The sequence below is a fragment of the Anser brachyrhynchus genome (genome assembly GCF_964034855.1).
Source record: "Anser brachyrhynchus genome assembly, chromosome: 22".
Taxonomy (NCBI): domain Eukaryota; kingdom Metazoa; phylum Chordata; class Aves; order Anseriformes; family Anatidae; genus Anser; species Anser brachyrhynchus.
Genome location: NC_137715.1, coordinates 7990759 through 8018535, shown reverse-complemented (window position 1 = coordinate 8018535; position 27777 = coordinate 7990759). Strand labels below are relative to the sequence as shown.

At 45.7% G+C, this 27777-nt stretch overlaps 1 protein-coding gene and 1 long non-coding RNA gene across 2 annotated transcripts in view; one reads left to right on the top strand and one right to left on the bottom strand.

Annotated features, from left to right (window-relative positions):
- LOC308181640 (acid-sensing ion channel 2) overlaps window positions 1-27777 on the top strand; it is a 526264-nt gene that overhangs the window by 227830 nt on the left and 270657 nt on the right. The window lies entirely within an intron of this gene.
- LOC308181649 lies at window positions 16338-24056 on the bottom strand. Its single transcript, XR_013941538.1, has 3 exons — window positions 23960-24056; window positions 22942-23080; window positions 16338-22772 (listed from the first exon to the last, which is right to left on the bottom strand). It is a non-coding gene; the product is annotated as an uncharacterized lncRNA (long non-coding RNA).

Here is a 27777-nt window from a genome sequence, read left to right as displayed (position 1 = left end):
TTCTAGGTTAGGTAAATACAGGATTGTAGTGGAAAAGGAAATAGTAAATTGCTTGGCCTGTGCTCCTTCGATGTGCATCTGAGCTACATCCAACAGCTCACCAGTATTTCATTGAGGGATGCTTAGTGGTGGTGTAGCTCTGCTGGGACCATGAAGGAGAATTGGAGAACTGATGAAGAGAGCTATAATTCCTGTTAGGGAATCTGGTTGCATTTTAAAATCACAGTATTAAAGTTAGCAACCAAGTTTAGTTGTGTTTTGTTTTGTTTTGACATCTGGGGAGTTGCTTTGTTTTTAATTTCCTAAAGAACATTGAAACACTAGCCAAAAGGTTTCTTGAGTTAAAAACTCTGCTTCCTAATGACAAAGTTTGCATGGAAATTTTCTGTCCCACTTTGTTCTACGGCACTGCCATAGCTAGTTCCTGATAGATAATCAATTTGTTTATAGCATTACAGAGCTGGCTTTTTTACTACAAGTTTGTATGCGTCTCCAGGACCTGGTGCTCTAGAAGTGCTTGTCCTTGTATCCTGTACATGCAAACTAAGCATCTCTCTTGCTGCAGCGAATTGTTCCCTCCCCAGTGACACCCCAATGCCCTGTATCCCTGCTATGAGCCAGCACAGTTCCCTGCGTTTATTATGTTGAAAAACACACTTCCTTTGCCTAGCCTGGAAATGCATGAGGGCTGAATGATGATTCAGGAGCTGTGCACTTGTCATGCAGAAAGCCGTATGAAAATGCAGCCCCAATATAGCACTTCTTAAGACACTGAATAAATCTCTTCATTTCCAGGACACAACACATAAATGTCAGGATGCATTTGAAAAGCCATTAAACAGAACTGATTCCACATATCGAAGCTCAAGGATGCTCATGGAAACATTAAGGTGCCCCACACTCATGCCTTGCTTTGGTCAGCTCACATGAATGTTGTTTTTAACCACTGCAGTGTTACAGAAATCCTTCTGAGTGCATGTTCACAGACAGACAGAAGTAGCAATTGCATTGTTCTTCTGAAGACACACGTCTGTCCTGCAGTTCACGTCTGTCTGTACGTATTTCCAGCCTTCCTTCTGCGCTGTCTAGCCATCTGCCTCACCTGCTCTCACTGTTATTCCTCCTTGCCTACTGCTCTAATGTTTCACAGGAAAGTGCCTTTGAAAGCATTTAGGTGCCCAACTCCTTAGATGCTGCTGGGGGCTGAATTTCTCTTTGGCTGGGGACTTTGTGCCTGAGGAGTTGCTGTCTTTGGAGGAGCAATGCAGACTGGACTTCCTCGTGTCCAGAAAGGGCTGCAGGCATGGAAGTGGTTTGCCCTCTTCCCTCACTTCTGAAATCACAGCTCAGTGATGACATCTCCCATATCGCTGGACTTTGGAAAGGGAACTGTCTTAACAAAATGCCAGGTTGCATAGTGGTGACCAATAGTCACTGAGTCAAATCTCTCATGAGCTACTGGGCAAACTGGTGTTCAGACACCCAAAGTCGAGTATTTGTGTTTGGGTTGATCTGAAGTGAAACGGATTCGTGTGAGTTTCTGGGTGGGTAATCTGGAATCCAGAGCAAAGTCATCTTTGATCCTGCTGAAATAACCCCAATATGGCAACATCTAGCAAGATTTTGCCTGAAAATTCTGGTCCTGTTTAGATCTGAAGAGGGCCCATGAGAACATTTTAGTACCAGACTTTGGAAGAAAGATTTTTTCCTATAAAGAGAATTTCTGCTATTACCAGCATTGCAAGACCTCTAGCATGCCTATGTGGGCTCAGTGAGTTAAGATTTACAAAAAATTTCTTAGAGATCTTTTCAAAACCTGTTTCATAAGACTGTGAATGCTCTCGATTTTTGGTTCATTGTAGAAAGGGGTCATTGACACGCAATTTATCCTCAGACAGCTCTCTCAGTCTCCAGAGAAATTGGTCAGCATATAGCTAGCATGAACTTAACTGCTCTGGACCCCAAAACAGACAAGAGAGCGCTCAGTGGCTGTGGTTTGTCCCTGTTCCAATATCTACTGGTGCTTGCCACCCTGCTGGGCTAGTCTCGTAATATCTGATGGGAAAAGAGCCACAGGACAGCGTGCTCCAGTAATAAATACAGTAAATTGTATCTGTTTTGAGACACGCTGAAGGGGTCGAGGCACAGAGTAAAATCCCCAATGCTGACATAGGGGTCTAAGCTTCATTTCTAGGGTGACTTGGACTCTTGAGATTCTCACGTAATGGTTTCAGGCAATCAGCTGTAGTGTTTTTAAGATTATTCTTTGCCCTACTCTCTGTTCTACATCCAAGTCTGAAATTATTGCTCTTTCCTTATCTTCATCACAGAACTGGCAGAAATGACACTGCTTTAGTTCTGTCTGAAATATTTGCATAAACTCACATCCTTCGGCAGTTTAAGCTAACACATTGGGTTGAGAACAGCAAGGCCTGTAGTGCACAGACGTACTCCCTGCTGTCAGCTCTGCTGTGGGGTGGGAGAAAAGACAAAACGACTGCGACTAGAGCTGCCAGAGCTTATCAGCCAGCTCACGTAGGCACCTCAAAGCTGGGCCCTGACTGCCTTTTCTAGGAGACCAAACCCAGCTGCCATGGGCACTGATGACACCGGAGGCCACGAGCTCAGGGGCTCTCAGTGCTCTCAGTGCAGACCGACCACCATGGCCCTTTTATACAGGTGATGGGGAGCAGTTGTGGTAACAAGCTGGGCAGCTCTCTCTGCGAGGGCTGAACAGGGCTCCTGGTGTGCAGGTCAGAAACGGGGCCAGTGGCTGCTTTTATGAAGTTCTTAGAGATGTAAAAAAGTAATGGAGTTTCAGAAATTAAGGTGACAGGTCTGCTCTGGACACATTTCTCTGCGGAGGTCTCTGGTTCCAGCCCTCGTGCTTAGCTGTGTGACTATGATCACACTATGATGAGACATAGTGACTATGCTGTCAGCTCCTGACCCCTCCAAGTACAGAGAAAGGAAGCATCCAGTGTTCTCAGACTGGTGGGTGGACAACGTGTAATGATGGATCGAAATTTGCTGCTGTCCATGGCCTTTGACATTTCTGGAACATGAAATCTCAGCGGGGTTAGCATGTCTCATAGCATGTGGTGCCACTATGGGGGGATACATTCCCTCCAACACAGCAGCCTCTCCCTTGCCTTTTGGTTTATTTTTGTTTGAATTCCTTCAATCTAAAATAAAGCAGTCATTAACCAGGGCACGAATTGTTCCTCTAATGGCAGAAACACAGCTTTTCTCCAACACTTTCAGACAAAGAGATTTCCAGCATCATTTTCTTTAACCCAGTCTTTCATTCTGTTTTATTTCTCCAACCCAGCAGCTTGTCAGACCTGCCCTGCTCAGCACTGACCACCCCATGGAAAGTTTGTTCTCAGGCTGGCAGCTCCTTCCTTCACTATCTAGAATGAAAGCAGAAGATTTTATCTGACTAGGAATTCCATTATTTTGGCATTCATTTCTGTCTGCTAACTGGATGGAAAGCCAAAATATCAACATTTGTACTGGCATTCAGGAAAATGTTGGTTTGGAAACATCAACCTGAAAAATGTCTGTTTAGAGCAAAATAGTTACCTAGTCTAAGAGAAATGTCATATCTGACAGATTGAAATTTCAAAATGTTTATTCAGAAGCTTTAGTTTAGAGTTTTCTCATAGGAAATAGCCGTTTTGACAATATATTATGTTTTGTCATGTAAACTTGTCAAAAGATTTCCATCACATCTACATCTTTCCCTGTGTTGTTCGTAGCTAAGCAGTCCCCCATGGAGAGCAGCATTCAAACCACCACAAGTTCATGAAAATCTCCAGAAAAAGGTATGGCTCCTCTGGCAGTCCTGGACAGAAATAGTGTTCTTAATGTAGCCATGCGAATTCCAGATTTGATTGCTATTCAAGCCATTCAAAGGGCAGAAAATAAAAGGAAAATGGAATGTGGTGGTAAAAGTAGCACTCAACGGTTCCATGTTCTAGCCTTGGATTGACTTCCTTGTGAAAATAGCTTTCTGGTTATTCTTGTTGTGCCTCAGCTTCCCTGTCTGCCGTTGATACAGGACCTTTCCTCTCCATCTACAGTGAAGATTTCTGAAGATATCCATTGTCTCTCACAGGGTACAGACTTTGCAATAAGGACTGTGTTTTTCATGTGATTTCCAAAACAAAATTATCCACTCACTTTTAAAATCACTTTCATCCTCATATTTTTTTTTATCTTTATTTCATTTTACATTGCATGTTTCTGCTTTTCCTACTGCAAATCAAGAATAAACACAGACATTTTGGCTTTCCCTTCAGTTTCCATCTCCAGACCAAGATGATTATCTGTTTGTATGACTTGAGAGCTTTTTACTGATCACCTTCATCACCATTCCATTTAATTGGAGGTGCACAAATGTTAGTAAGATCTATCACCATCAGGTGTTTTGTAGGCATTCATCTTTCGCTGGCATGTCTTACCCAAATCTCCCACTAGATGGTATGAAGGGACTGAAAAAGAATTCAGTCCAAAAAAAATCCCACCAACCTCTCCCCCCGCCCCAACCCTGAACTATCTGTATAATAGCTAAGCAGCTAAGAATGGCAGAAATAAGAGTATGTGTTGGTCCCGTGGAAGTCGACACTGATTGGTCTTGTTGTGCTTACCAAAGTTGAACCATTTTCTAGTGTAGAGGGTGTTTGATGGACTCCAGGAGTGCCCAGCCCCAGACGATGATCTCAGTGCAAATGTGAGTTTTGCCCTCAGTTTTAAACCCCCTGGAAGATCAGTTGTCTACTCTTTAAATTGAATTCCTTTGACCAAATCAGGAGCTAGGGCTTCCGTTCATCCTGCTGGCACTGTGGAACATCAATAGCCCATGCCTCTGAGTTAGCTCAGGCGAGGAAAAACTCTTTGTTCTGCTATCCCTCACACAAGAACAAAGGGAGATTGTTTTAATTCCCCGTGGAAATGTGTGGGCCATTCACAGCAGGATGCCTTTCACATGCATTTCACCTCCAGAGCACACCAGGTCCTTTGGCAGGAGCGCAGAAGTTTCCTTGTTTCATTCATCACTCTGGCAGAGAAGGTGAATACTTGGCAAAATTGTCAGCTGCTGGGCACGCATTAGTCTCCAGGCCACATCAGAAGGCAGCTGTTGAGTACCTAATCGCCCAGCTAGCTCATTTGTGAAGCAGTTTGTGAAATAAATGCAGAATTGGAGTTTCACTTGTTTGCTAGCAGGTACCACATCCCTTGGGACTCCTGGGTGCTTTGGCAGGTACCTGACTGTTGCTGTGGATATGGGCGATTCCCTCAGGCCTCTGGAGAAAAATGGGTGTTCATTTTTCATAAGGTCGTCTAGTCACAGATGGACAGAACTGAGGGAACAGCTGGAAAACAGATGAGCTCCTTTCCCCAGGAGTTGCCCAAAAGAGCTCCTCTTTCTCTGAAGCCCTGTTTATAGAGACTGAGAAGTCTTAGTTCTTTCTCTTAAACTTTTCAGAACTGAACACATGGGGGGCAGATCCAGAAAAAGGAAAATAGATGATCTGAGCAAGGACAAAAATAAACTGTGCCCTCTGACTCAGTGTAAAGGTGTGGGGTTAGCTCTCAGCCCTGGTTTCTCTCACTTGATCGTTTTCCTTAAGAAAAGTGGAAATAAAAGGTGAAAAGAAGGCAGTTAGAAGGAAAGAAAATCAAGAAAGGAAAAAGAGAGAAACTTTAAATGAAGTGTTTAATTGTAAACTACTAAAAGAGCAAAAGGAAATATGAGATAATTCCATTTCCTTCCATTGAAAATTTTGCCAGTGCTAATTTCCAGGATATAGATAAGATGCTGTTGTGGTTTAACCCGGCTGGCAGCTAAACACCACACAGCCGTTCGCTCACCCTCCCCCCTCCCTCTCTGGGATGGGGGGAGAGAAACGGGAAAGTGAAGCCTGTGAGTTGAGATAAAGACAGTTTATTAAGACAGGAAAATAATAATAACAATAACAATAATAATAGTGATAATGGTAATAGTATTAACAATAATAATGTGTAAGAAAACAAGTGATGCACAATGCAATTGCTCACCACCCGCTGACCGATGCCCAGCCTATCCCCGAGCAGCCGGCCCCCCCACCCCGGCCAGCCACCCCTATATATTGTTTAGCATGACGTCAGATGGTATGGAATACCCCTTTGGCCAGTTTGGGTCAGCTGTCCTGGGTCTGTCCCCTCCCAGCTCCTGCTGCACCCCCAGCCTGCTCGCTGGCAGGACAGAGCGAGAAGCCGAAAAGTCCTTGGCCTGGTGTAAACACTGCTCTGCAACAATTAAAACATCAGCATGTTATCAGCGCTCTTCTCATCCTAATCCAAAACATAGCACCCTACCAGCTACTATGAGGGAACATTAACTCTGTCCTAACTGGAACCAGGACAGATATCCACCCCTTATTCCATACCATTTATGTCATGCTCAGGTTACACTCTGTCCAATACATTCTAATTAATCATCATTTTCATCTATGATATATAGCAATCATGGTAGTGATGACATACATTATTATATAATAATTAACATACTACAATTCAACTCATGGGCTATTCTCACCCAGTATCAAATCCCCTTGAGGTACACACCAGACCTCCCCATTCTTTTGCATTACCCACCAAGTGCATCCAGGTCCCTGAGCAAAAGCAATTCCACGAATGGGTTTGCCTTTTCCTGAGGCAGGAGTAGCCCAGACTGTTTTACCCAGCATGTTTCTTACGTGCACTACAGGAACTTTATCCCCTTCTACAGTGCGTAACAGGTTTGATTGGGCAGGTCCAGCTCGGTTGGCAGATCCCCTGGTATTGACTAACCAGGTGGCCTTTGCCAAATGTGTATCCCAATTTTTGAATGTCCCAGCACCCATTGCTTTCAGTGTAGTCTTCAACAGTCCATTGTATCGTTCAACTTTTCCAGAGGCTGGTGCATGATAGGGGATGTGATACACCCACTCAATACCATGTTCTTTGGCCCAAGTGTCTATAAGGTTGTTTCGGAAATGAGTCCCGTTGTCTGACTCAATTCTCTCTGGGGTGCCATGTCGCCATAAGACTTGCTTTTCAAGGCCCAGGATAGTGTTCCGGGCGGTGGCATGGGGCACAGGATATGTTTCCAGCCATCCGGTGGTTGCTTCCACCATTGTAAGTACGTGGCGCTTGCCGTTGCGGGTTTGAGGGAGTGTGATGTAATCAATCTGCCAGGCCTCTCCATATTTATATTTCAGCCATCGTCCTCCATACCAAAGAGGTTTTGACCGTTTGGCTTGCTTGATTGCAGCACATGTTTCACAGTCATGAATAACCTGTGCTATAGTGTCCATGGTCAGGTCCACCCCTCGATCACGAGCCCATCTGTAGGTTGCATCTCTACCTTGATGGCCTGAGGTGTCATGGGCCCATCGGGCTATAAATAATTCACCTTTATGTTGCCAGTCCAGGTCCACCTGAGCCACTTCAATCTTAGCAGCCTGATCCACCTGCTGGTTGTTTTGGTGTTCTTCAGTAGCCCGATTCTTGGGCACATGAGCATCTACATGGCGTACCTTTACAACCAGGTTCTCTACCCGGGCAGCAATATCTTGCCACAATGCCGCAGCCCAGATGGGCTTGCCCCTGCGCTGCCAGTTGTTCTGCTTCCATTGCTGTAACCACCCCCACAGGGCATTTGCTACCATCCATGAATCAGTATAGAGATAGAGAACTGGCCACTTTTCTCGTTCAGCAATATCTAAAGCCAGCTGAATGGCTTTTACTTCTGCAAACTGACTCGATTCACCTTCTCCCTCAGCAGCTTCTGCAACTCGTCGTGTAGGACTCCATACAGCAGCTTTCCATCTCCGATGCTTTCCCACAATACGACAGGACCCGTCAGTGAACAAGGCATATTTCTTCTCATTTTCTGGTAGCTTGTTGTACAGGGGGGCTTCTTCAGCACGAACCACCTCCTCCTCTGGTGATATCCCAAAGTATTTGCCTTCTGGCCAGTCCATAATCACCTCCAAGATTCCTGGGCGACTGGGGTTTCCTATTCGAGCCCGCTGAGTAATCAGTGCAACCCACTTGCTCCATGTAGCATCAGTTGCATGATGTGTAGAGGGGACCCTTCCTTTGAACATCCAGCCTAGTACCGGCAGTCGGGGTGCCAGGAGGAGCTGCGCTTCAGTACCGACCACTTCCGAAGCAGATCGAACTCCTTCATATGCTGCCAATATCTCCTTTTCAGTTGGAGTATAGCGGGCTTCAGATCCTCTGTATCCCCGACTCCAAAACCCCAGGGGTCGACCTCGAGTTTCCCCAGGTTCTTTCTGCCAGAGGCTCCAGGTGGGACCATTCTCTCCGGCTGCGGTGTAGAGCACATTCTTTACATCTGGTCCTGTTCGGACTGGCCCGAGGGCTACTGCATGAACTATTTCCTGCTTAATTTGTTCAAAGGCTTGTCGTTGCTCAGGGCCCCATTCAAAAGCATTCTTCTTACGGGTTACTTGGTAGAGCGGGTTTACAATCAGACTGTAATTTGGAATATGCATTCTCCAAAACCCCACGACACCTAGGAAAGTTTGTGTTTCTTTTTTGCTAGTTGGTGGAGACATAGCTGTTATTTTGTTGATCACATCCATTGGGATTTGACGGCGTCCATCTTGCCATTTTATTCCTAAAAACTGGATCTCTCGTGCAGGTCCTTTAACTTTATTCTGTTTTATGGCAAAACCGGCCTTCAGAAGGATTTGGACTATTTTCTTCCCTTTCTCGAAAACTTCTTCTGCAGTGTCACCCCACACAATGATGTCATCGATGTACTGCAGGTGTTCAGGAGCTTCCCCCTGCTCCAGCGCAGACTGGATCAGTCCATGGCAAATGGTAGGGCTGTGTTTCCACCCCTGGGGCAGCCGATTCCAAGTATATTGGACTCCCCTCCAAGTGAAAGCAAACTGTGGCCTGCACTGTGCTGCTAGAGGGATGGAGAAAAATGCATTAGCGATATCAATTGTGGCATACCACTTGGCTGCCTTTGATTCCAGTTCATACTGGAGTTCTAGCATGTCCGGCACTGCAGCACTCAGTGGTGGCGTGACTTCGTTCAGGCCACGATAGTCCACTGTTAGTCTCCACTCACCATTAGACTTTCGCACTGGCCATATGGGACTATTAAAAGGTGAATGAGTCTTGCTGATCACTCCTTGGCTCTCCAGTTGACGAATTAGCTTATGGATGGGACTCAGGGAGTCTCGGTTGGTGCGATATTGCCGCCGGTGCACAGTTGTGGTAGCGATCGGCACTTGCTGTTCTTCAACCCTCAGCAACCCCACAACAGAAGGGTCCTCTGAGAGACCAGGCAAGGTAGACAACTGTTTAATGTCCTCTGTCTCCAAAGCAGCTATGCCAAAAGCCCAGCGGAACCCTTTTGGGTCCTTGAAATATCCTCTTCTAAGATAGTCTATGCCAAGGATGCACGGAACATCTGGGCCAGTCACAATACGGTGCTTTTGCCACTCATTACCGGTTAGACTCACTTCAGCCTCCAATACAGTTAACTGCTGGGATCCCCCCGTCACACCATAAATACAGATGGGCTCTGGCCCTTTATAGCTTGATGGCATTAGAGTACATTGTGCACCGGTGTCTACCAAAGCCTTATACTTCTGTGCGTCTGACGTGCCAGGCCATCGAATCCACACAGTCCAATAAACTCGATTGTCCCTTTCCTCCCCCTGGCTGGAGGCAGGGCCCCTCTAGTCCTGGTCAGAATCTTCATTTCTGTGTTTAAAGGACTGCCTGCTGGAAGTTGGAGCAGCAAACCTTTCAGAGAACTCCTTTTTCCCAATTGTTTTCCTTTGCAATTCACGTACCCGTGCCTCTAGGGTCGCAGTAGATTTTCCATCCCATTTTCTCATGTCCTCTCCATGGTCACGTAGGTAAAACCACAGGGTGGCGCGGTGTGTGTGCCCACCATATTGTCTTCCTTGCATAGATGAACGTTTACCCCTAATAGCTGAGACACTGGTTTGTACAGGTGGGGAGGAAAATAAACTCTCTTTAAGTTGGTGGATCTCTTCAGAAAGTTTCTCCAAGGTATTCTCTTTTAGCTGGTGGACACTAGTTCGTTCAGGTGAAGGGGAAGATAATCTTTCTTCAAGTTGGTGGATCTTTTCAGAAAGTTTCTCCAAAGCATTCTCTTTTAGCTGGTGGACACTGGTTCGTTCAGGTGAAGGGGAAGATAATCTTTCTTCAAGTTGGTGGATCTTTTCAGAAAGTTTCTCCAAAGCATTCTCTTTTAGCTGGTGGACACTGGTTCGTTCAGGTGAAGGGGAAGATAATCTTTCTTCAAGTTGGTGGATCTTTTCAGAAAGTTTCTCTAAAGCATTCTCTTTTAGCTGGTGGACACTGGTTCGTTCAGGTGGAGGGGAAGATAAATTCTCTTTAAGTTGGTGGACCTCTTCAGAGAGTTTCTCCACAGCTGAGACACAGGCCTTTAGGGAAGAGGAGAGATTTCCTTCGTACTGCCGGAGTATTTTAGTCACTTCATTCACTGTGGGATTCTCCTCCGTTTTCCAGGTTAGTATTGCCAATGAGTTGGCATATGATGATGGGGCACTCCGTACAAACTTCCGCCACATGGGTGGTGTACACTGGACTGCATCTGGATCTGCGGATGTTTGTGCGTCATCTAGGTCCTTATAAATTACTTCCCGTACGGCCAATTCCCTCAGGTACTGAATTCCCTTCTCCATGGTGGTCCATTTGCTTGGTAAACATACAAGTTCTTCCTTGAAGAGATACCTTTCCTTCACAGCTGACAGGAGACGCCTCCAGAGGCTGCGAGATTGTGCTCCATCTCCAATTGCTTTGTCAATGCATGCGTCCCTAGCAAGGGATCCCAGCCGCCTGGCTTCCTTGCCCTCCAATTCCACATAATTGGCTCCCGTGTCCCAGCACCGGAGCAGCCAGGTGACAAGCTGCTCGCCTATACAGCGACCAAAATCTTTTCGCACATCTCGTAGCTCACGCTGGTATAGAGTCCGGGTAGTTACTGTTGATTTTCCGACATCCTCATCCTCATCTTCAGTCTCCTGCACCTTTGATGGCTGGTATGGAGTCCGGGTAGTTACTGTTGATTTTTCGCCATCCTCATCCTCATCTTCAGTCTCCTGCACCTTTGATGGCCCAGCCTCGTCCTCACTACGCCCAGACTTAGCAGAAGACTGTCTGCGTTTTAAACGACCTGAGCCTCTATACCATTTTTTCACCTTGTCTACAGGGGCAACTTGCACTGCTACAGCTCGTTTCTCTGACCCAGACACAGGGTCTGCCACAGGGGTTGGAATACCCTCTGCGGGGTCAACTTGCACTGCTACAGCTCGTTTCTCTGACCCAGACACAGTGTCTGCCACAGGGGTTGGAATACCCTCTGCGGGGTCAACTTGCACTGCTACAGCTCGTTTCTCTGACCCAGACACAGGGTCTGCCACAGGGGTTGGGATACCCTCTGCGGGGTCAACTTGCACTGCTACAGCTCGTTTCTCTGACCCAGCCACAGGAGTGGGAGCAGCTGCACGAGCTGGGGCAGCTGCAGGAGCTGGGGCAGCTGCAGGAGCTGGAGCGGCTGCAGGGGCTGGAGCTGGAGCGGCTGCAGGAGCCGGAACGGCTGCAGGAGCTGGAGCTGGAGCGGCTGCAGGAGCTGGAGCGGCTGCAGGAGCTGGAGCTGGAGTAGCTGCAGGAGCTGGAGCTGGAGCGGCTGCAGGAGCTGGAGCGGCTGCAGGAGCTGGAGCTGGAGTAGCTGCAGGAGCTGGAGCTGGAGCGGCTGCAGGAGCTGGAGCGGCTGCAGGAGCTGGAGCTGGAGTAGCTGCAGGAGCTGGAACTGGAGCGGCTGCAGGAGCTGGAGCTGGAGCTGGAGCGGCTGCAGGAGCTGGAACTGGAGTAGCTGCAGGAGCTGGAACTGGAGCGGCTGCAGGAGCTGGAGCTGAAGTAGCTGCAGGAGCTGGAACTGGAACGGCTGCAGGAGCTGGAGCTGGAGTAGCTGCAGGAGCTGGAACTGGAGCGGCTGCAGGAGCTGGAGCTGGAGTAGCTGCAGGAGCTGGAACTGGAGCGGCTGCAGGAGCTGGAGCGGCTGCAGGAGCTGGAGCTGGAGTAGCTGCAGGAGCTGGAACTGGAGCGGCTGCAGGAGCTGCAGCTGGAGCGGCTGCAGGAGCTGGAGCTAGGTTGCTAATAACATCAATTGCAGCTCGATAGGCACAAGCCAGACCCCAGCACGCTACAGTGATTTGTGTCACTTTGGAACTGCCAGAGTCATGACACCTTTTTTTCAAGCATTCTGCCAGCTTTTTAGGATTTTGCAGCTGTTCAGGGGTGAATGTCCAAAACACTGGAGGTGACCACTGCTCTAGAAACCTGCCCATATCCTCCCACACTCCCTGCCACTCGCAACTACCCCGCCTCAAGACAGATCTCCGGATGAGATTCCTAAGTAGTTGTTTAACCCTCCACAAAATCTGAAGCGCATTCAGGAGACATAACAACAAGAGCAGGCTGGTCTGAGTATCCCAAGGATATTCAACATCTCGGAGAACCACCGTAACTAACTCGGGGGATAAGAGGGTGGTGGTGAAGGAGAAAGGGAGAGTGAACAGGTAGGGAAACATGTCTTCCCCTGTCCCCTTCACAGATTGGCTCCCTAACGAAAACAGGCAATAGGTGTAATTGCTAATAGTTTCCGAGATATGGGTTCCAAAGTATAGAGTCGACGTCAGTGCTGAGTACAAATACCAGGTTAAAGTCGTGACCAGATATTTCATCATTTCATAAGCCATTGCTACACCGCACAGTACCATAACAATCTTAAACCAGGGCCCGGAAAGGATAAACAGTGCAACAGGGAGCACATACAGAAAGTAACGCACCATAAAACTCAATTTGGAATACAGGTACAGCAGACTGGAGATTAAGGCAATCAACATCGTGACTAGCAACTATTAAGCAGGTCCAATACTTATACCAATTTTAGTTTAACACACTCTGGTCAGATTTGTCGATATCTCAACCCTTCGGGCCCCACGTTGGGCGCCAAAAAGACTGTTGTGGTTTAACCCGGCTGGCAGCTAAACACCACACAGCCGTTCGCTCACCCTCCCCCCTCCCTCTCTGGGATGGGGGGAGAGAAACGGGAAAGTGAAGCCTGTGAGTTGAGATAAAGACAGTTTATTAAGACAGGAAAATAATAATAACAATAACAATAATAATAGTGATAATGGTAATAGTATTAACAATAATAATGTGTAAGAAAACAAGTGATGCACAATGCAATTGCTCACCACCCGCTGACCGATGCCCAGCCTATCCCCGAGCAGCCGGCCCCCCCACCCCGGCCAGCCACCCCTATATATTGTTTAGCATGACGTCAGATGGTATGGAATACCCCTTTGGCCAGTTTGGGTCAGCTGTCCTGGGTCTGTCCCCTCCCAGCTCCTGCTGCACCCCCAGCCTGCTCGCTGGCAGGACAGAGCGAGAAGCCGAAAAGTCCTTGGCCTGGTGTAAACACTGCTCTGCAACAATTAAAACATCAGCATGTTATCAGCGCTCTTCTCATCCTAATCCAAAACATAGCACCCTACCAGCTACTATGAGGGAACATTAACTCTGTCCTAACTGGAACCAGGACAGATGCTACTTCACATCTCTTGTGTCAAACATCCAGTGCATTCCTGTGCTGAATTCAGTACCTGATGATGAGTGCAAATTGCTTGTGAAGATGGGAATTTAGAGCATGTGCTGGGGGCCTCAGTCATCTGGTGATTAAGCCGGTTGTAGCCTATGGCTCCTACTGGGCATCTGGCTGGACACCCAGCTGGCTCTTGTGCAGGGAAATAACTGTCTGATTGCTGCTGGCCGGCAGACTGTGTCCTACTTATCAGGCAAAAGCCAGTGAGGCTGAGAGGAAGGCCGTGTATCCTGAGACACAGCTCAGAGACACCATCTTCCCTCCTTCCTCCTCTGCTGGAGCACCGCGGCTCTCAGAGTGCACTAGGACGGGCATCTGCAGAGGACCTGCCAGAGGCAAAAGGGGCTCAGCTCCTGCAGCTCACTGGAAAATCCTCCTGGCACAAAGATTTCAGGGGCACTGAAAGAGCCTTTTGTTCCCTCAAGCCCTCCTCATCCTCCCCTGACGGCCTCCATCTGGAGGCTCTTGGGAAGCACCTTTTTACAGTTTAGGAAAGAAAAAGGCCTTGGGAAGTTTCATACAGCAGTCACGAGGAACCTGGGAGCAGAATCAGAGCCTGATGGAGCTCAGCTCTCAGGGACAGAACCCCAGGCTGTCAGGTGGGGCCACTGGGGAGAGCTTGGAGGCTGGCAGGGCGGGCACGCACTGGAGAAGCTCCCTCTCTTTTCGCACAAAGCTGAGTTTCTGGTACTTCACCACGTTGGCTTGGCCACCTGGTGTCTCTAAGGAGGTCAATAGTACAAAACCAACTACAGGCAGATCTCTTGGTTGGGAAAACCTTCCTTCTCATGGAGTTTAGACACCCCAGAAAGTGTCTTGCTTTTTGCTTGTAGTCTGTTAGATGGTCTAAAGAAATGTTTCCCAGGGTCCTGCTGTTGGATCACAGATGAGCCGGGGAGGAGTTACCTGGCCATTAATTCAGGTAAAAATATCTAAGTTCAGGGCTTTGATTTCAGCTGCTTTGTGCTGCCCAGACAGTTCAGACTGAGGGATAGCCACATGCAGGTGAACAGACCCCGAGAGTGGTCATGCCAGGACTTTCCTGTGCCTCAGCAATTATTCTGAGGTCTGAGAGCCCATTCTACAGGGCCGGGAAAGGAGAAAATCAAGTCTCTGCAACTCCCCCTCTCCTTCGCCAAGCATCCCAAAGCACGTTCGAAGAGCTAAGCTGGAGTTTCGGTGTTTAGAAAGCAAACTGAGAGACATTGTGTTAATTAAAAAAGGAGGTTCCATGATGGATAGGCATGGTGCAGAGGTGAATGGCTGTGAAAAGAAACTCCTGCATGCGTGACAGCATGTAAAATGGACATACGCAGAAAATTCACACTTCAGCAGCAAAACTAGCAAGGTGGCAAAAAAAAAAACTATCTTCAAACCCACCACACCTCTAAAAATATGAGCATGTATTGTTAGTTTCTTTGTAATCTGTAGGAGAGAGACAGCCTGTTTGCTCTGTGAGCATCCATATTAGTTACAGAAAATTAGCGCCTTAACCTAAAAAGGTAAGGAAAGCAGGGAACATGAAAGACAGTCTGCAAGAGTACGTGTGCTGTGTTCTTGGGTGTTAGTGTGTATGTCAAACAGACAGTGTGTCTTATTCTGCGTGAGAGTATGTGTATGAAAAAAGGCTTTCTAATATAATTTAAATCTTAGTGCCATGGTAGATATGAACAATTGAAGGTTTTAAGCACAGCTCTCCAGCCAAGCATTGTGGTGCTTGGGATCTGTTTATTTAGCCTCAGGGCGTTCTTACAGCTCAACTTCTGGCACCAGGAGATGCAGCCAGCCCCAACAGCTTGTTCCTACCCCCTGTTGCCATCACAGAGGTGCCTGCCACAGGCACAGCCCTCTGCTTGGTGGCAACGAGGAACACACTTGGTGGCTGCACAGGGAACACATCCAGGCTAACACTCACCCAGTGCAAAATGAAACGATTGATTAAACTAGATCGGTCCCCAGGTGACTGCACTGCAAGATCAGCAGTGCTATGGTGGTGCTCCAGAGGACAAGCTGCGGTAGTGGGAATGGACAGGCAAAAGTGATTCTTCTCTTTAGTGTTGTTACGTGGCTGCTTCTTGTGACTCAAGGGTGCACAGAATACGCTTTTGTTAGCAGAGCTGAGCTGCGGCCCTGAGCTGGCATACGAATACGTCTACATGAATGTATGTATGCATGTTTTGGTTTGGAAGTGGAGAAGAGGGAGGCATCTGTTTGGCTGCTGCTGGTGCGGAGACACAGGCTTAGAGTTGCCCTGAAGATTAGTAATGCCCCTCTCTCCCCCATTTACACAAGCTAAATCCAATACATTCGGTGTAGGATACTGCTGCATCCCCAAAGTGTTTCGGCCCTCTTCCCCTTCCAGAGGATGAGGGACAGTCTCACAACCACTGGCTTGTAAGGCAATGCTGTTATGTTCAGTGACATTTTCCAGACAGCTCAGGATCTAGTCCCAAGGGTCTGTTCTAGCCCTTCTGTTAGCAACAAGGAAGCCACATAGCAGGGTGGCACCTTGAGTTCCTGCAAGGCCGAAGTACTCAGCAGATGCAGAATTTGGAGCTGGAGGGATTTGGCTCAGAGAAAGATGCAAGCTTGCCTGGCTGTCCCCTCCTCTCTGCCTGAGTCCTTTATTCCCAAGTAACATAAAGTGAATGAATGGTTTACCTAGTTTTGCAGAAGAGTCTGACTTCCAAAAAAAAAACAAAACCAAAAAACAACAACAAAAACAAACTAACAAACAAAAAACAGTGAAATACCTATTTTTGTTGGTTTTGCTGCAGGAGAAGAGGGAGCTCTTGTCCCCAGGACTGCTGGCAACATCAATCACCAAGAAGTTGCTTGGTGGAAAAAAATCTAATAACAAGATTTTTTTTTTCCTTCAGGGATTCAGTGCAAGACAGAGAACTGTACTGTAGCAATTTTCCTCTGTCTGTTGGCTTTTCAGTCTACCTGGGATGCTCTCTCTTTGATCCTTTGTGCAAGGTTATTATGAAATGAATGCTTGGAAGAGTAAGCTGGTAGCGTTTCTCTTGGTATCATGCATAGGGAGGTCACGGAGCCAGGATTAGACACATTCCCTGGAGAAACAGGCGGAGTTTAAGTACAGTTTTTTATGGCCCTTGACATTCCTTTAGGTTTGAGCCACTGATGTAATTCTCTTAAAAGAAATAATAAAAAAAAAGGAATGAAAGAAAGAAGGGAAAGAAAAATCCCTCTCTGTGAGAGACCCCCAGTGCCTCTGTATATGTGTAAATATAATCTCACTGAGCTGGCTTAAACTTCAATTAAAAAGCTGTGGAGCCACCTTTTCAGACTTGGAAGACTGTCCTCAAGTAACTAAAATCCATATCTGGACAACTAATGACATATCTGCCTAAATATAGATTTTGGTTCCTAATTTGCTCCCTTCTCTCTTCTCTTCCTCCCCCAAATTAATGGAGATTTTATAATTCTTGTTACTATTGTACTTGCGTGATTCATTGTTGTCAGCTTGTCCTCCCTGCAGCAGCCATCCTCACCATTTTGTTGCTTTGACTAAGGACAGAAAAAGCAGCTAAAAGAGCCCTAAAACTTGCACGGACCAGCTTAAACTTGCCCTTGTTTCAGGTTAGGGAAGAAATCAACAGACACATCTGTAATATTTGTTTTCTCCAGGAAAAGAAGGTATTATTTAAACTATTTTTTTTAGTCTTCACTGAGCTTAAATTTAATGGAGAAGTTTTACATCAGTTCTTTAGAGTTGCCAATTAACAATTTTATTAGTTTTACCGATCTTATGATAGTGAATGATTTGGTTTGGTTTGGTTTTGAAGCCTGTACCCTTTCGTTCCAGCGTTCAGAGAGACTCTCCCCTTCCATACATTTCTATATGGTAGTGGAGAAAACCTTGGCAACATTCAATACATACCCTCTAAATGGCCAGAAACCAAATTCCAAACGAGTGGAGCCTAAAATACATTATTAAAAATTCCCTAAATCCTCATTATCTTTCAGGCAATATCCTGATTGCTGGAAAAGGGCTAGGGACCTGGAGTATGGTTCTGTGGGATTCTGTTTGACACCAGTAGTTCTTAAACCCATCTCTAACAACAATTTCTAGCATAATCTAATCTATGTCTCTAGGTACTTGTCTCTTATTTACTTTTGAAGTATCTGTGGGTATTTGCTCCTCAGGATCTGGCCACCAAGTGGTAATTGTCCTATGGAGTCTGAGAAACGTTTTCTAGCTGTAGCCTCCTACAATTTCAAATCCCCAGCTGGGGATGGAGCTGAAATCAATGAGAAACAATTTGTTGTTCCTGCAGCGAAGCTCTGACAAGTCATATGCTTGGGCAGATGCCTGGTGCCAGGTCTGCTAAGTCTGTATTTGAAGCCTGCAGAAGAAAATTACATTGTCTGTCATTGTCAGCATTATCAAGAACAGACACAAAGCAAAACACATTTGAGGATGTTAGATATATAATTCTTTGGAGCAGTAAAGCAGGTAGATAAAGGCAGGTCCTGGAGCGGAAGATCCAACATGATCTGTCACTGCTGACATCAACATTGCCTTATCTTTATGGTGTTAGACCTATCGGACAGCCATCAGCTCTAGGGTCCTGGATATGAAATCTGAAGGATTGATTAGAATGGCAAAAAAATAACAATTATATACAAATGGAAACTGCTGTGCCAGCCTGAAGAATGGTCTGTGGGAATGGGTGGAGAGCTGCTTGTGTGACCACTCCAGCAAAGCAGAGCTGGGTGCCCTGGAAACCTGCGGGGTTCCTGGCGTATGCCAGAGCCTGTATCTCTTGGTGCAAAGCTGAGCTCCCAGCAAGGGAGTGTCCCCCTTTGCACAGATGGCTTGCTTCTTGCACAAGGGTGAATATATTCACTCAGGATGCCCTCAGCATTCAAACCCACCTAAAATACCTCGGGTGTCTTTCACTGAGAACACGCCAGGCGGGGCAATGGGAGAGGGAGGCACATGGGGGCTTGATAAGACGACCGCCTTGATGTGCAAAGAACTGGGGAGGCAAAGGTGTGTGATTTGTCTCACCACGCTTCTGCTGTCTGAAAAGGAAGCATCCACGTCAAAGTCAAGATTCCTTCACAACCACTGGAAAGCAAAGCCGAAGAGCCATAGGTCTCTCAGCCACAGCTGTGCAGCTAAATTTGGTGAGATGAGCCATGCCTGCATCCCCACTGACACAAGTGTGCATGTGTGTGCACCGTGAATCCCATGGAAAGGCACCAAGAACTCTTCCCTGATGGAAATGAGATGTAAACTGACGTGTTGTATAGAAGAAGGGACAGCACAGGTGACCTTTGGCAAGCACTGCCTGCAGGTGTCTCCCTGCTGTCTCTTCAGGCTTGTTCAGGCAGGTCAGGGGTTCCCTTCTTGGTACCTAACCCTGTCAGTGACAGTCAGGTTGTGGCTCCAGTTCAGCATGCTGGGTGAAATGCAAAATTGGAAAGGAAATGGGAATTTTCAACAGCTAATTTAAGCTCTTTAAAAGTTAGATTCATCTGAAAAATGTTGGCATTTGTAGTGCAGATGGAAACCTGGAAACTGCACCAAGACTAGGGTGTGGAGCCTTTTGGGAGCATGCAGATATCCCTTCCAGGCTTCTGGCACCTGAGACTAGTGAATGGCGATGGCAGGGGATTGATGGATTGCTCCACTGTGGCCAGGACTCAGCAAGACATGAAGAGAATTGTTGCAGGGACACTGAGCAGCTACACCTTTAATTAAGACAACTTCTTTGTAACAAAAGTAAGAGCAGTAGCTGATCTCTCCCCTCTACCTCTACTCCTGCTGCCCTTAATTTCAGGTATGCTTTCAAAGTAGATGAGCCTGTTATTAACACTTTGGGAAAAAAAAAATTCTTTCAATGCTTTGAGTGAATTTACTGAGCTGCATGTTACTTCTCAGCATGCTTTCTTTGAGACAAACAGGTAAGTGTTCATTAGGGCTGGTTGAATTGTCCAGTGACATAGCTGAGAAAATGTGTGTGAATGGAAAGCAATGAGTTTGCTTTTTTTCTGTGCCTGGAGCCCTGTAACCTGCAAAGATCTGCAACAGTCTCAAGAGAGGGGTGTCATTGAATCTAAGTTTAGATGTCTCTAGTGTGGGAGTTCAGTCTGCAGCAATTGTCTGGACTTATTTGAAAGCCGAAAGAGAGAAATAGGCACGTCTTCTTTCTTCTCTTGGGGTCAGCCTCTGTAAGTGTGAAGTAAATCACGCTTTAGAGCTGCCTGTCTCTTCCAAGGGAGCACAGATAATTAGTTCAGTAGAGAACATTTACATTTTTGGATTTACCACACCAAGGAGTGAAGGATCCCACTTGAACTGGTTGTAAGAAAATTCCCTAATCTTAATTTTTTCATACATGGTTTGACTTTTTTTTTTCCCTAAGCTATATGAATAAATATGGAAATTATGCCATGCATCTTTAACAGGGTCTGGTTAAAATATTGTTGAACCCTGGATGCGTAACCATGCGCCTGTGTTTAGATTAAATATAAGAGACGATGATGGAGGGTCATTTGTCATGATGAAATATTGAAATGAAACATTTCAGTCCATGATTTCACTGATAATGTCGAACACTTGTGGGCTGGGATGAGTGACTTGGGTTGTAAACAAAAAAGCTTCCAATTTTCATGGCAAAATATTTTACTTTCCCTTAATAGTCCGGTTTGTAATATCTTTGTCACTGCACTGCATCTGTCTCCTCCTGTTCTCCTGTGGTTAAAAACGAATGTTAGAAGAATAGCTTTTGGAGCAGTCCAACTCATGCATATTTTCCTTGGCTGTTGTATTTCTCCCAGGGGCTCTGAGCAAAACAGCCCCACAACTCTTCTCCTTCAGCAGAGACCAAGGGATGACAGAGAGCAGCGCTTGCTGGAGGACAGACCGAAGCTTGCAGGCAGCGACCACAGGCTCCTGGGTAGAGCAACAACACTTGGGGAGCTATTACGCCTCTCACTGATCTCCTTGCCAATAAGGCTCAAAAAGAGTGTTCAACAGCCTTGTTATTACTGTCAATTCCGTTCTCTCTCTCATCATTTCTGGACCACTGAGAGGCTAAAATATTAACCGGGACATTGATGAATTTGAGGCTGAATTCTTCTAATTCGTTCCTGGCTGAGTTCCTGCTTGCATCCATAACTCAACTCTAGTTAATTCAGGGAATTTATGGCCTTAGCCCTGTCAGGTGCTTTGAAAAGTCTCCATTGGTTCCTCATTAATGGGACATTTTTCCCCTTTCTGGAGCCTATTACCTAAATAGGATTTTTTAATAGGCAAAAAATATATGTAAGTGGCCTCACTGCCTTCCTCCAGGCTTTCATCAGCAACAGCAGTGGGTCAGCCACAGAAACCTCCTGCAAAGAGGAGGTGCCTGAACACATGGCTGCCTGTAACTTGGGATTTTTTTAGTCACTCACACTCCTTCTGAGAGCTTGATCTGGTGATCTGAAAAAAAAAAATAAAATTGTTTCTTTTAATCTCCATCTTCCTTCTCTGTTCACCTATCAATGGATTTGACCTTGCAACTCCTTGTTGGAGGCTCGCCGTTGCTGTTATAGGACGAACCTGCCTTTATTTCTTCTCTTGGTTAATACAGCTCTACATCCTGTTTTATTTTAAAATTTAGCATCTATCTATCTATCTATCTATCTATCTATCTATCTATCTCATTCTATTTTTCTATATATGTCTATCTGCACTTAAATATTTCTCTAGTGTAGTATCTGAGCATCTCTGTTAAAAGAAATAAAATAAACTGGCAGAGAAAACATCATTGCCAGTTGAATGTGTCTTGTGCCAGGAGTGCTACACTATCCTTCTGTTTCAGGAGGCAACGAACTCAGACAGAAGGGCTGGGATAGGAGAATAACTCTGCGGGCAGTAAGGGCAGTGGGTTCTTACTTCTTCTTGCACAAACTCCTGCCTTCAGATCGTGTGGTTGCTCTTCTTCCTCTTGCAAGGTGGCTCTGCTCCTTGTGAAGGGTGGTGGTCAGGGTACTGAGTGTAGGTTTGATTCAGTTTGTGGGGAGGACAGATATTTCCTATGTCTTCTCCTCCTTAATATACAGCCTTTCAAAGTGCGTGGCCTTTCCTTCTGGGTGCAGAGTACCGAGATGAACAGCCCTGGTGTTAAGAGTTGCAGACCACGGCTAGATCTGCATCCACCTCTGTCTGCCTGAGGATGGGGCACACGTAGGTCTCTCTGAAGGGCCTGTAGGGTTAAAGGGACCTGCAATAGGGCTTGGATAAAACAGTTTATATGCCAATTTGCCGTTTAGAAGCAAGCACCTTCCTATGTATTTGCCTGGCATCAATGAAGAACGCACCTCCAACTAGGTAAATATTTCTGACCACTATAGATACATACAGAAGTGGGAATGGGATTCTTTTTGAGAAGCTGAAATTATTTTGTTTTGATGTTTTTGCAATAAGAATTTTTGAATTCTCCTGTTGAAAGTGTTCTCTCTGAAATTTTAGCTTCTCATAGTGATTTTGAATGATTTTAAATGGCTGAAAATTAGATGTATAATTTAACTCAAGCATTGACAGGAGGGAGAAAGGAGCAAGAAAGAGCAGAAGAGAGGTCTTAGGAAATGTTACTTCCCTTAAAAAACACTTTAGCCAAGCAAATACAAATATTGACAACAGCTGCTCGGTTGTCATCCTAAGAATCTTTGGAGGGTGGAAGTCCTTTCTGAAGGGTGATGCTGTAAATTGCTGAAAGTCCGTCTCAGCATTACATCAGGGCTCTGACTCACATTGGTGAAGCAAACAGCTTGGCGTGAGATGTTGCCCTGTGCGGTGAGCTGCTGCTTGGCCCAGCATTACTCATCTGTAAGGGCACCGGCAGCAGGAAGGAGACCTGGTGCTTCTTGTTTGCTCCGGCATGCATCCCCACAGGCTCCTTGCAGCTCAGTGAGTCTCTGTTTTATCACAGAGGTAGGCAGATGTGGACTCACCTGGTGGAGCTTCTTGACAAGGTGCAAGCAGGAAGCACGGAGCTGGTGTGCCCTCCTTTGAAGGCTGAAATTCAAAGCAAATGATGTTTTAATACAAGTGGGGCTTTATTTAAACAAGTCTTTGTATTCTGAGGAAACAGAGTAAGAAGTGTGGAACCTATTGTTTAAAGCATTTGGGAGCAGCAGCCAAGTGTGCCATTTATTCAGTTAAAGAATCAAAATGAGCCTCTTACCTTTTCATCTCGGCTTCCCTCCCCTCTTTAGTTCTTTTGTCCTCGATGCTTTCTATTGATCTTTTCTATCCTGGAGGAGAATGAAGCAGCATTTGAAGTATCTTTTTCCTCCTCTTTCTCCAATGACCATCAGGACGCCCTGCAGAGACACACAGGCGGCAGAAATTGTTCTTCTCCTCCCATCCGAATAGCTTTATCTCCGAGTCCCGGCAGGTTGCCTGGCTCTTCAGATGTATTTATATTGATTTGAATGGGGAGTTTAACCAACAAATTCAAAACATCAAATACACTGCAGAAACTGATGCTGAGAATTAAGACCACATTTTGGAGTAGGGCTGCACTGCGAGCTGAGTCACCGGCGGCTCTCTGTCCTGGGGGTGTCACCGTGCTGTGGGGTGGGCTGCACCCTTCAAATGGCTGCAGCTACTTTGACAACAGGAGCTGTTTTTCAAATAAACCTTTCAACAAAAAGGAGCTGGGCCTTGGGCCAACGCTCGCTGTGATAAGCAGCTTCCTCCTGTCTGAGTGGGAAGGTGGCGTGCAACAGAAAGGTCCCCGGGTCTGGTATCAAGGGAGAGATGTTTGGCCAGAGAGTCCACTCAAAAAATAAATGAAGCTTAAACTCACACTCGAGGTACACCTTTCCTGTGGCAACAAGGAAGCATATGGCATGCATTTTCACTAGAAAGATTCTATTTTTATTTTTTTTCAGACAATGCGTATCTGTGCTGAGAATTGGTTTTTGGCAGCAAAGGGCAGGAGGAGAAAACATAGCAAAAACGTATGTGGGAAGCAGACACATTTTGTAAAGATTTTCTTTGAGCACTTCCAAGCAAATATTTCCAGGGACACCCAAAAATAAGATGGGAAAAAATAGAACTGCCTCAAAACCAAAAGAAAGAATTTCTTAGTCCCCAAATACACATTCTTCATGATGTGAATCAACAGGAATCAGAAATCACTACTCCAGATCAGCAACTCTTGGGACTGCTCCTACTTCAACACCACGTACAAATACCTTGGAAATCTGTGCTGCTGCTTTTCCAGCTCCTCCCTGGTGAGTCCCGTGGCTGCACTTCAGAGCAGATTTGCCTGAACTTCCCTGGCCTCTTGCTTGCAGAGGAGCCTCCTGAAGAGGAGTCTGGTTATTGTCACAGTCACTGTGAGTGCTGAAGTGTGCTTACTGGCCTCTTCCAAACTGAACCTAGCTAAAAACCGTTTTCACACGAGCATGCACGGTCTGTCCCCAGTACTGCACTTGGGCAATGGAAAACCAGGAGCCCCTGCAGCGCGGTGTGCCAGATAGAGCAGCTCTCTGCAGTCACTCAGGGAAACTGCACAAGTAAGTTACTCCATTAAATCTGACGGAGACAAGAGACAGGAAGGACAGAAAGAGTGATACAAATGAGCTTGTCTGCCGGCCTCCCTTCGAAGAATGCTGCCTTGCCCTGCAGCACTGGTGGGAAGAGAGGTGGCAAGACCTATCTGCCAGCAAAAGTTTCTTTGAAGAGATTTCACACTGCTCATGGTTATTGATTTGATATTCAAAATGAAAAATTATGTTTTGATTTCTGCCAAAACAAGGCTGTTCTCTTTATTCTGGTTTTATTTATCTATTTACGCCCCCCTCCTTCTCTCCTCTTAAACAGTACAGTGGATCACATGAAGATGTAAAAGAACAGGGAGTTTAGTGGGTGGGGAGGTGATCAATTTTTAGTCTATTAAAAAGTTTGAAATTGAAATTGTTGTGATTTGGAGGGAAAAGGGAGGCACAATTTCACTCCGTTCAAAGTGTCTTGTCAAAAAGTCAGTCTTCTCCTCCCAGCTGATTCTAATTCTGTAAGTCAGTGAGTTGAGAGAAATCTCTTTTGTCTACAGAGAAGAATGACATCAGACAAAGCAAAGCCCACGGCTCTAATTAGTCCTTCTGACAAGGCAGAAATCAACACAACAACGGCTCGTGGTTGGACACGCTCCCTAGACCATTTCACAATCAAAGCAACTGCTAATATGTGAGTGTAACATGGGAGTGTGCGAGGGTTGTCCCTGTGTTGTGATATGCAACATGAGCTGCTCTTTCCTCTCTACCTTTAGGCACCTCATTGTCTGTGCTCACTCCCAATTCTGTAACGGGTAATCTGAATCCTGTGCTGGAAACCTTCAAGGGAAATAGCTGTTATGTATTATGATAGCACGAGTTTAAGTGATCATTAAACAGTAGGAGTTACTATTTGAAATCTATATCCTCACTAACCAGACCATTCTGTTTCACCCTGGGTGAAATCCACCCCTGAGAAGAACAAGGGCAAAGCATAATTTAAGTTCCACTAAACCCTCAAGAAATAACTTCACCGATTCTGAACACATCAATCAGTTTTTTTTTAAATGGAACAAAACCTAACAAATTGTAACAAGGCTCCCATCAGTATCAATTCCCTCTAATAGTAAAGCCTGTATATCTCTGCTGATAGTGAGCTCTAAAATGTATTGCGAACAGAGCAAAAATAGAAAACTAAACAAATTCTGAAGTATTAAAATAATAAGAACACTAAAATCTTGCATTTGTAGCTAACAGGGATTTTGAAAGGAGACTGATAGCATCATCCTTGGTTTAGAGATGAGGAACAGAACTGCATTATGGTTTTCCCAAAGTCATGTGGGAGGTCAGTGGCTGAACTGACTGCTGAGCCCTCATCTACTACTACCCCAGTCCCCAGGCAGTATTGCCTGCATGTGCGCATGCTTCAAGCTCCTAGAGAAGTTACCAAAGCAGGTTAGTAAGGGGTAGCAAGCTACTGCATTGTAGGCCATTATTCTCTGCAATTGTCAGAGAAAAAGGGAAAAATGATAATCAGAAGCATCCCACAATTGTCTTCTTCTCTGCAGCCAAGGAGATCTCCTTTGATTTAGTGGAGCAGTTGATTAGCTGCTCCATCTTGTTGGTGAAGGGAAGCATGGTCTGGGCCACAAATTAATATCTGTGAATTTATCAAAGTAATCTGGTTGCCTAGAGGACAGGAGCCAGAGGCGTATGTAAATCTCTGAAAACATTGTGACAGACATGCAGCCCAAATTTTGGGACTTTGACAATCTCAGATTGTGAGTACTGGTTGAATACTAGCTGATACTGAAGAAGCGTGGGAAGCTTTAGATGCTTTGCCAGCTGACTTCACTCGCTGTCTTTGTGTGTAGTCAGTGAAGAGAGACAGCCTCCTCCAAATCCTGGTCTGGGTGAGCTGGACTCTCATCCGTGACTGCAGGAGGACTCAGGGAAAGGCTGAGCACCTACATGAGCCAGGGCAGGCAGGCTGAGCACCCCGCCATGGCTTCAGAGATGATGAGCAGCAGCTCTCCAGGAGACCAGGGGCTTGGTTTTTGGGTAGGAGCCTCTGTTTATGTAGACTTGGCAGGCTGCAAAACCTGAATCCATCCTAGGTTACAGTTTGCTTCTGTGGATCTGAGCAGTAGAAGGGGCTGAGTGGATGCAGAGCAGTATCTTTCACCCCTTAATTTCTTTCTTGTTAGGGTAATGGCCTGACACTATTTTTCTGAGCAGCAGTTAGGCTCCTTCTGGCTAGGAAGACCAATCTTTAATGTCACAAATTTGAATTTGTGCCTCTCTTAGGCTAATTTTAGAATTCGATTATGATCAAGAAAAAATCTTGAAAGAAAAACAACAATAAAAAATCACTCCAGATACCTCAAAGAAGATAGAGCACAAACAGCAAGCAAAACAGTCTTGGCTTAACTGGGGAAAAAACAGTTTATCTTGATTTGCCTCATGTGAGAACTTAGGGAGAAGGATGAAAAATACTTGCAAAAAGCAGGAAACTTTGTTTCTTCTTCAAGATCTAGTAACTCTGACAAGTACATTGAAAATATATCAGAGGAGAAGATCTTACTGTCCCCAGATGGAGTAAGAGTGAAATTAGCAAATGGCACATTAACATATTTCTGCTTACATTCCAGCCTTCCCACAAAAGGAAATGTTATGGGGAATTAATTTTTGTAGTTTACAAGCTTCCTGGGTTTTGCTTGGAGTTCAAGACAATGAAGAACCTCTGCATCTGAGACAGAATCCTTTCAAAAAACACATGGAGACCTTAACCTTTCTGGTTGATCTGAGCCTAAACTTCTGGGTTGTTGCTGTAGTTTTTAGAGTCACCTTGTGTGAGCTTTGGATAAAGATTTTACGGGAATTGGGTGAGAAGTGGTTTTCACATCCTGACAGAAGTTACACTTCCTGCCCCAAGGAATAGTTAACACCTTACACAAAGTGCAGTAAAACAAAGAGAGAGGTGCCTGATCATCTGAAGATTTAGGGCACTAAATGGCCCATACACCTTGAACTGTCTGCTCTGAATAATGGATTGCGGAACAGCTTTGACCCAGGAATCTGCAAATCTTTTAGCCAAAGAGCTCCTTGGAGATGAGACAGACCTAAGGTGGCTGAAATCATAAAAGCAAAAAGCTAAGAGGACACCAAAGATGTTATCTGGGCAACCTGCTCTGAGACAGGATTAACTGTGCTTTCACCATCTGGGACAGCTGGGTGTCACCCCTTCTGAAAACCTCAAATATTCAGGGCAATTTTAAGAACAGATTAGCACACATCTGCTAGGGATGATCTTGTCCCCAGGATGAACAGACTGAACTTTTTTATTATTGTCTGCTCAAAGCTGTGTCTTCTAAGACTTTTAACAAGAAATCCATATGGAGCTTGAGAATTTTTTCTCTAGAAAAAGTGACGATGGAAAATCCCCTGTTGTTTTTTTTTTTATAGTGGCTTCTCTAAAAAACGTAGTTTAAAAGTGTATCAAAAATACTAAACTAACT